Raw genomic sequence first — 11,067 nt, 5'->3', positions numbered from 1 at the left:
AATTCAAAGCAATCACACTAAATAGCGGCCAAACGAATTTTGAAGTATCTTAAAGGAACTCAGAATGTTGGACTGTGGTATGCCAAGGATAATTCCTTTAACTTAGTTGGATACTCAGATGCAGATTATGCTAGATGTAAACTGGACAAAAAAATTACAAGTGGATCATGTCAATTTCTAGAAGATAGACTGATCTCTTGGTGTAGCAAAAAGCAAATATCCATAGCCAATTCTACTACAGAAGCAGAGTATTTAGCTACAGGAAACTGTTGTGCTCAACTGCTCTGGATGCAACAACAACTAAGGGATTATGGAATCGAAGCAAAGGAATCTCCCATATTTTGTGATAATACCAGTAAAATCGCAATCACCTACAACCCTATTCTTCACTCAAGAACTAAGCATATTGAAGTCAGACATCATTTCATACGAGATCATGCATTCAAGAAGAACATTCGACTGGAACACATCTCGACTGAACATCAAGCTGCGAATCTTTACCAAACTGCTTCCAGAGACTAAGTTTTCTTATTTTAGAAATATTTTAGGGCTTATTGAATTACCATAAACTAGTTACTCTCTCGTCTTGATTAACATTTTCTTTATCGTTAGCCTAAGCATAGAGTAATTAAACTAGGAAAATTTTTATACCCTAGACTGGTCAGTTGTGAATCAGTTTAGCCACTCTCGTGTGATAAACTGAAACTGAAAATTTTCTAAACTCGTAAATTTAGTTTCTGTTAAAAAGGCACATTTTAAGGGGGAATTTATTTACTTTTGCATTGTTGTCTTTGTTGAGCAGTTTACTAAAAAGCACAAAAGAAAAATGAAACGACTAGATACCTCTAATATAATTATTTAATTTAATAAAGAAAATACAAGATTTTAAAATTTTTTTTCCATGACTCGTTTTAGAAACTAATAAAAGCCAACCTGTCACAGACAACAGTTCAGAAAATGAAATAAATGCCTAGTAAATTTAATCCAAATACGATAATCATAAAAATCTAGAAATGGGAGTTTATCCCACCCAGTTGCGGAATAACAAACTGATAAGTTTACATGCCAAATATTCTAAAGCAGGAAAAACACCTCCTGCAAACGACTTTCAGGGTATGAAATACTACGTCTCATAAATGAAAACATCAGAGTTTGCAGAACAACTAAAAGCACGTCGGTCAAGGGCCTGCACCACCGGTGACCTCCCCTGGGGATCCTGCCCCTCAGCCTCAAAGTAGAAGTCATCACCTGAAAACAAATAAGTGGAGTGAGTCTAAAAGACTCAGCAAAAATATGGGGGGGGGGGTAATAACGAGTACTACGTAAATACAAGCACAAGCAGATTAAAAATAACTTGTAGTAAAATAATTTTGTGCCCTTAACTTAAAATTAATGATTTCTAAATGAAAGGTGTGAACATGAATGACACATATGCATGTCTAAGTCAAACATAAATAATTGAATAAACTGATCTTAACATAGTCATAAATATTGAATTTAGATCCTTGAATTGTGACTCTGTGATTTCGATCATGATCATGGCTGCAGTGCTTATGCCGCAAGGAAGTCAGGATGAAACCCAACCCAATCTTGCCCTGAATTGGTAAGGGAGGCCAAGATATCTCTCAGTCCCACACAAACACATGCTAAGGTAAGGAAACCCATAATTTGATAAGGAAAGCCAAAACGTCTTCCGGCCCCACACATACACGTGAATAAATGTAGTCACAATCATCTCACTTCGTTCGTAAAAAGTAATTTCCTTTCACACTTGAATATGGACTTAGCATGCATATGTAGATAGTACGTGAATGTAAATATTACTCAATAATCATGCATATGACTCACACAAGGATGATTGGAATGGTGATTTAGGAACTAAACCAAAGGATGGAAAATTTAACCCATAAATTGCACTTACGACAAAAATCGAGCGGTTTGCCCGTAAAATTAATAACTTGCTCGTTTCCTAACCAAAAAGGATTCCGCTTGAAACCACTACACCACGAAACTTAGAACTAAGTAGAGAAATCATCCTCTGAATTTACTTCCAAGACAACCATTTTACAAGAATTCCATTTCTGGACAGCCCTCCCCCTATAACTCCCAAAATTCTGCAAACCTTCCTATAAATGTCTAGATCTCGACCAAATCTTAACCGAATTAATTCTCGCTTGAACCGTCATATTCCAAACATCCTAGAACAATTCTAAACCCGATCCCTTACCCAAAACCCGAGTTTAAACCCAGTTGCAAAACAGCTTCCGAACAGCCCACTCCACATTCGAAATTCTGCTGTAGTTACCGATTCAAACTTAACCCAAAATTTGCTATATTTCTCCCAATCTCCCGTGACTCTAATACTAGGGCCAAGAACAATGTTCAACCTCAATACCAGCCCTTACTACACAACTTGGATTGCCTTAAACTCAACTCAAAGACAGCACCAATCCTCTTATCAAAACTACCCCCTCACCTCACGAATTCGAATGCTTACTCCAAACCAACACTAAGCACAACTCCATGCCTTCCTAAAAGCCACCACGTGAACTACATATAAACCGTGGTAGCTCCTCAATCACCATACAAATCATCACAACACAGTCAAAATGGAAACAGGACAGTTTTGAAACCACGTACATGCCAACAAGCTGAACAAAATTTCAAAATCCTCAAGGCATATGAATCTGGAAACTTTCAAAGAATCATGTCTACAATGCATTCACAATCCAATCTTAAATATACATCAAAATCATCGAAGAACATGGTTTGAATCCAAGCATGAATGCGACGAAAAAAAAAAATGTAACACACAAAACCTCTCGGCTAAATGGAGAGCTTCGAACAGGGCCAAAAAAGAAACACATAAACCATTCGAAAGTTTCATGTATGCAACACATAATACATAATAACTACAAGGGGAAAACAATAGAACCATATCCTTTCCTATCACAAGAGAATCGAACGTAATAAGGGCCCGGAGTTGAAATATCGAAACAGCGGAAATGGACTGCTCGAGATGGAGGGAGTTGAAATCGAGCTCAAGAATCACGACCAGCTTGCCTAGGAATGATTTGCCAGAGAAGAAATTAAGATTAAAGGAATTTGTGGAGAAGATGTTGGAAAACCGTGTTCAGATCAATTGAATCGATACCCGGTGCAGCGGAAGTTTAAAAATTTATTTTTCTTTGATATGAAACAATTTCATATCATGGGTATCAAAACGTTTAACGATTAAATCACACAAGTAAAATAAATAATAATTAATTAATATTTTACCTCCAATCTCGAAGTGAGATTATGGACACCAACAGAATTTAATCTGCTCTTCTTGTATATCCCGGGAACCGATGGCGTCACGATCAATCACCGGAATAAGGTCCACGAACAGAAAACAGAAACCCTCTGATTGACTGCACTAGAAATCAATCAGAAGTTTTGCGTAGAGAATAAACAGATATGATCTGTTAATTCAGAATTGTAATTTTCCACAAAAATCACAAGTCTGAATTTTCTCCGGGAGGGACAAGGATTTCGAAAAACCCTTAGAATATTTAGAGTGTAATTTCGAAAATTATAAGACACAAAAATTTTGATTTTCGAACCCAACACCTCTATTTATAGATAATTTCTAGTTATAATTGTATCAAGACTCTAACTCCTTAAAGCCCACAATCCATAACTTAAGCCCAACAAGCCAAGCCCGTTGTTATAGAAATTAATATAAAATTCATCGTGACTCCGATTGATAAACTGATTTCACCAATGTGCACAGAAACCATTTCTACATCTTTTAGAGTCAAGATAATTTTTCTGAATCCGAATTCAGTGATTTCCAAAAATGCCCATCACTATGTCATTTTAGGAAATTTCACTCCCTTTAGTTGAGAAATCCAATTTCTCTTTCATTAAATTTAACTCTTTAAATTTAACTATCTCTACGGGGTTTTAGTAATCCATTACTTGTGTAACCCTCAATGGTTCAGGAATACAGCTAGCCGTGGGCTCACAACTCCTTGTGACTCGGAACAACAATTTCCGACTTACCCAACGAATCATGGTAAGAGCGTCTAGCAACATCGCCCCATGATTCCCTAGGTAATACTGATAGTGCCTGCAAGAACCAGTAGATTTTGGTTAGCGTACAGTACGGTCCCTTCAACCAAATATCCCGATCGAATCAACAACCATTGGTGCATCGAGAGTCGTTCGAGATTCGATAACTATGCACAAAATCTTGGAGATCTATTAGTGACATCGCATGTGTTACTAGGATAACCATTAACCTAAAACACATCATGTACTCTGGCCAGAGATTCGTCACACTAATATCTCCTCAGATCGCATAGGATATCCACACTCGCAAGTATGTGGTGAATCCTTGACAACAAAGCATCGACTCCTATATGCGTCGTAACTGTACCCAATCCCAATACCTGATGACCCCCATAGAGTCGGTAAACGAGTCAAAGCACAGTACTAGCATATAAAGTCTCAAAGATGTTTCAAGTAATAAGGACTAATGGTGTACAACCAAAAACGCGGACTTTATCCACTCGATAAGTGATAACCACTTGGAAAGTCCGAATAGGGTAGTTCGATCATTCATCATATGAATATCCATTTGCATGCTTCGAACATCTCTATGTTCCCTACCAATGAAACGTGGTACTCTGCATCGCAAATGCTAGTCTCAAACTCGAGCGATCCTTATCCTTATTTTCGAACGGCTCAATCGACTAGGAACTGTTTAGAATATACAGTGACTATAAGATGTGTTTCATGATAGTCATCCCCATGTACTACCACATCTTACATACACTATAGTATATTCAAGGTCTTTATCAAAACAACAATAGTATATCACAATATAACAATATGAAGAAAGATATAGTCATTTCCATTAATAAAATGTAAATTATATTAAACAAAGATTGTTTACACAAAGAGTCATAAAAGCCCTTAGCCACAAGTTGGCTATCCGGGCACCCACTCTTTCAATCTCCCACTTGCCCTAAAGCAAACTAGTCATATTACGTAATCCCATTGCTTCGCGATGTTTGTCAAACAATGGTCCTGGCAAGGGCTTCGTAAGCGGATCAGCGATATTGTCTGCAGAGGCCACTCTCTCGACTGTAATGTCTCCTCTTTCCACGATCTCCCGGATGATGTGGTATTTCCTTAGTATGTGTTTGGATCTTTGATGAGACCTTGGTTCCTTTGCCTAAGCAATGGCACCAGTGTTGTCGCAGTACACCGGGACTGGACCAACAGATTCTGGAATCACACCCAACTCTTGGATAAATTTCCTCATCCAAACCGCCTCTTTAGCAGCAGCTGATGCTGCAATGTATTCTGCCTCAGTGGTGGAATCCGCTGTGGTGTCTTGCTTGGAACTCTTCCAAGAGACAGCACCGCCATTGAGCACGAATACAAATCCAGAGGTTGATTTCGAGTCATCCACGTCACTTTGGAAGCTAGAGACAGTGTAGCCTTCCAACTTCAATTCTCTTCCACCATAAACCATGAATATATTCTTAGTTCTTCTCAAGTACTTAAGAATATCCTTCACGTCTTTCCAATGAATTTGACCAGGATTGGCTTGATATCTGCTCGTGACGCTCAGAGCATAGGCCACATCAGGTCTAGTAGATATCATCCCATACATGATACTACCTATGGCTGACGCATATGGTATATGTGTCATTTTCTCTATCTCTTCGTCAGTCTTGGGACACATAGACTTGGATAGAGAAACTCCATGACACATAGGTAGATGTCCTCTCTTGGACTCATCCATTGAAAACCTTTTAAATATAGTGTCGATGTAGGTTGCTTGAGTGAGTCCTATCATTCTCTTAGATCTATCTCTATAGATCTGTATCCCTAGAATATAGGATGCCTCACCCAAATCCTTCATCGAGAATCTACCTGATAACAATATCTTTGTTGACTTCAACATCCCTACGTCATTCCCAATGAGTAGGATGTCATCAACATAAAGTACTAAGAATGTTACCGCATCCTTAACTACTTTTTTGTACACGCATGGTTCCTCCGGGTTCTTGATGAAACCAAAATCCTTTATTGTTTCATCAAATTTCTGGTTCCAACTTTTTGATGCTTGTTTTAGACCATAAATTGATCTCTGAAGCTTGCATACCTTATGCTCGCTTCCCATGGAGGTGAATCCTTCAGGCTGCATCATATAGATTTCTTCCTTAATGTTTCCATTAAGAAATGCAGTCTTCACATCCATTTGCCATATCTCATATTCATACCATGCTGCTATGGCAATTAGGATTCTTATGGACTTGAACATTACGACTGGTGAAAAGGTTTCATCATAGTCAACTCCTTGTCTTTGAGTATAACCTTTTGCAACCAATCGTGCCTTATAGGTCAACACCTTGCCATCAGGCCCAAGTTTTCTTTTGTAAATCCATTTACATCCTATTGGAACAATTCCATCAGGAGGATCTACTAAAGACCAAACTTGGTTTGAATGCATCGAGTCTATTTCCGACTGCATTGCTTCAAGCCATAAATTAGAATCCGCATCAGAAATTGCTTCCTTGAAGTTTCTTGGATCACATCCAATATCGGGTTCACTTTGATCCCCTTCAAGAAGAAGACCATATCTAACAGGAGGCCTAGAAGTCCTCTCGGATCTTCTAGCAATAGGCGTGTCTTGTGATGATTCTTGAGGTGTAGGATCGTTAATTTGTATTTCGGGTTCTTCTCGAATTTCTTCGAGTGCCATCATCTTGCCTTTCTTATCCAATAAGAATTCCTTCTCCAAGAAGGTGGCATTCCTTGAAACAAACACCTTTGTTTCAGCAGGATGATAGAAATAATATCCGATTGAATTCTTCGGATACCCCACAAAATAACATAAGATGGATCGACTATCCAACTTATCTCCCACTGTCTGCTTCATGTAAGCAGGACATCCCCAAATCCTCAAGTACGAATACTTAGGAGCTTTGCCATTCCATAACTCGTATGGTGTTTTATCTACTGCTTTAGTGTGAACGTTGTTCAACAACAAAACCGCCGTTTCAAGCGCGTAGCCCCAAAACGATGGTGGGAGCTCAGTGAAGCTCATCATGGATCGAACCATGTCCAACAAGGTTCTATTACGACACTCCAAAACACCATTCAGCTGTGGTGTCATAGGAGGAGTCCACTGAGAGAGAATCCCATTCTCTTTTAGATAGTCCAAAAACTCGGCACTTAAGTATTCTCCACCACGATCCGATCGAAGTGCCTTAATACTTTTGCCTAGTTTGTTTTCTACTTCAACCTTGAATTCTTTGAACTTTTCAAATGCTTCAGACTTATATTTCATTAAATATAAATACCCATACCTTGAATAATCATCAGTAAAGGTAATGAAGTAGGTGTGGCCAAATTGAGTACCAATTCTAAATGGACCACAAACATCTGTATGGATCAAATCCAACAGATTTTGACTACGCTCAGGTTTCCCCTTGAATGGAGATTTAGTCATTTTTCCTTTTAGGCAGGATTCACAAGTAGGTAGAGAGTTAATATCAGACATATCAAACATGCCCTCTCCCACTAGCTTGTTCATCCTCCTTGAGGAAATATGACCTAGCCTAGCATGCCAAAGATTTGCCGGGTTTTGACTATCGTTTTTTCTTTTATTTGTTGTTACCGGTTTATCGACATAATTCATTGAAACGTCTTTTAATTTTAAGTTATATAGATCGTTTTCAAGTTGTCCATTTCCAATCAAACATTCATTCTTGTAAATATTGCAAATCTCATTCACAAAATTGCAAGAATAACCATCTCTATCAAGCATAGAAATAGAAATAATGTTTTTGACCAAATCCGGAACATACAAAACATCTCTCAAAAATAACTTAAAATTGTTTTGCAAAATTAAATAAATTTCTCCTATCGCTTTGGCTTCGACTCTTGAACCATTCCCGAGTCTCAGTTGGGTCTCACCCATCCTTAGCTTACGACTTCTTGTCATCACCTGCAAATCATTGCAAATGTGAGATCCACATCCGGTATCCAATACCCAAGAAGAAGTATTAAGAGAAACATTTATTTCAATGTAAAACATACCATTTTCAGTTCGCAACTGATCGATGTATTCCTTGCAGTTACGTTTCCAATGACCGGGCTTCTTGCAGTAATGACAAACGTTTTCATCCTTCTTCTCATATGAAACCTTGGCCTTCCCCTTCTTATTCGGTACACTCTTCTTGGGCGGGGCAGAACGCTTCTTACCCTTTCCACTTGACCCCTTCTTCGAGTTAGAAGAGGACCCAACCAAGAGTACCGGTTTATCCTTCTTTAGTGTGGCTTCATATGTGACAAGCATATTGACCATCTCTTCAAGGGTGGCCTCTATCTTGTTCATGTTGAAGTTCACCACAAAACCGTCATACGATGAAGGAAGTGAAAGGAGTAACAAGTCCGAGCTGAGTTCATGCTCCAAAGTCAAGTCGAGTGTTACCAACTTTTCAATGAGCCCAATCATGCGCACCCCATGCTCACGGACAGAAGTCCCCTCTCGCATGCGGCTTGTCATGAGCTCTCTGACAGTGGCATACCTCTCCGACCTTGACTGAGCTCCAAATAGCTCCTTGAGTGCTTTGTGAATGTCAGCAGCATTCACGGCATCCTCAAATCGCCTCTGGAGTTCATCAGACATCGAAGCCTGCATGTAGAATTTGGCCTTGATATCATGGTCCCACCATAAATCAAGTTTGGCCAACTCTTCCGGACTTGTATTAGCCGGGGCTTCCTTCGGGGGCGGCTTCTCTAACACGTAGAAAGCCTTTTCCGAAGTGAGAATAATCTTTAACTTACGGAACCATTCCGTATAGTTTGCGCCAGTGAGTTTGTTTTGTTCGAGAATTGCAAATAGTGGATTACGCGAATTCATTGTAACGATATACTGAAAAGGAAACAGACAATAATCAGTGATTGTTTAATTAATTTACTAAGACATAAAATATGGCAAATTTTAATTTTATGAATTACACTCCCACTATTTTAACGATTTCACCACCCTCTAGTGAAAACGGGAAACTTTTTCCTTAGTGAGAACATGGAGTCCAATTGACAAATCATAGTCCCGAATAATATCAGCCAATCATAATTTTCAAAAGGTAGAGCCCAATTACTTCCAAAGTAACCCCCATGTATTTACCTCATGTCCAATAAGGGCCCAATAATATGACGCCGTTTATTGTGACATGTCAAGATGACCCATCAATATTAAGTTGTGATGGACGGTCGCCATGTGGATCCCCCAATAATATGAGCCGATCCCATGGGAGTTCCACCCAACTTACAACATTTGTCGATCCAATGTACAGCTTTTCGACGAACGGGCCCCCCCCAATAATATGAGCCGGACCATATCCGCGGGTAGCATCTCATACATTGATCGTTGATGGAAGGTAGGAAAATTTAAACAATATTTAAATTCCCTTTTATTAATCTTGATATAAATTTTAAATCATATTTAAAATGAGGGATTTTTAATTTTGAAAATTTGTCTCATCATTCATTTTTATGTATGCTTGCGGGATTCATACAATTTGTTCTAAACATGCATACATCAATAATATCATATATTATTTAAGGATGATCGATCCCATTATCTATTCGACCCGTGGTTGCCAATCACGAGTCTAAGTCCAATCCTAGGTAATATGCAGGTATGCAATGCAATCCTATTACATTGAGCTTCCAATTTACATTTCTTCAGTCTTCATTGTCTGCTGGGCCCACCATTTCTTCAAATTTTTGTCTCCCACTAAGTCTAATAAATTTACAATAAATTTCGATGACAAATATGGGATACATTTGTAGGGGTGGGAATGGGCCATAAACCAGACCCATTTTTATTACATATGACAATCATATTGGGCTATAAACCAAGCCCATTAATAAACACCAACAACAATAAGACAAATGTAAATTCCTAACATACACCTACAAAATTGGTTATGTCAATCGATCATCTCATTATCCAATTTTAAATTCAAAATTTAAATAATTGGATAAACATGCTGTGGCATCATAATTTAAAAGATAAAATCATATTTTATCTTATCCATCCATAAGATCACATCTTATCATCAATTGTACCAAAATAATCAATTTTCAAAATTCAATTTAACGGATAAAATATTTAAATTTTCCAAAAATTCAAATTTATCCAAAAATCAATTTTAAAAATTTCGGACTCGAACAATTCGATCCGATGCCTCGTGATCTTATCAAAAACATTTTTCGATCGGATCAAACACTAGAATTTCAAAAATTCAAAGTTTTCAAAAATCAATTTTTAATTTTTCCAGGCTGCCCGTGACAATCCCGGGCAGCCCGTGCCCTGACCGGGCGCGGGCTGGGCAGCCTGCGCCCTGACCGGGCGCGGGCTGGGCAGCCTGCCGCTGCCGATTGGGCAGCGACGATCATTGCCCTTGGGCAGCGATCCAATCGCTGCCCTTTTTTCTTGCCCGTCAGAAAAATAAAATTTTTGATTTTTTTTAAAAATATGTTTTGTTTCAAAAAACCCGAGGCCAAAATTTTTTGTACAATCGATTAATTTAATCGTTTGATCTGAGCAACCTGTCTCTGATACCACTGTTGGAAAATCGTGTTCAGATCAATTGAATCGATACCCGGTGCAGCGGAAGTTTAAAAATTTATTTTTCTTTGATATGAAACAATTTCATATCATGGGTATCAAAACGTTTAACGATTAAATCACACAAGTAAAATAAATAATAATTAATTAAATATTTTACCTCCAATCTCGAAGCGAGATTATGGACACCAACAGAATTTAATCTGCTCTTCTTGTATATCCCGGGAACCGATGGCGTCACGATCAATCACCGGAATAAGGTCCACGAACAGAAAACAGAAACCCTCTGATTGACTGCACTAGAAATCAATCAGAAGTTTTGCGTAGAGAATAAACAGATATGATCTGTTAATTCAGAATTGTAATTTTCCACAAAAATCACAAGTCTGAATTTTCTCCGAGAGGGACAAGGATTTCGAAAA

Source organism: Henckelia pumila, chromosome 1 (genome assembly GCF_033568475.1).
Source record: "Henckelia pumila isolate YLH828 chromosome 1, ASM3356847v2, whole genome shotgun sequence".
Lineage (NCBI taxonomy): Eukaryota > Viridiplantae > Streptophyta > Magnoliopsida > Lamiales > Gesneriaceae > Henckelia > Henckelia pumila.
The sequence above is the reverse complement of the archived record's forward strand: the minus strand, read 5'-3'. Positions refer to the sequence as shown.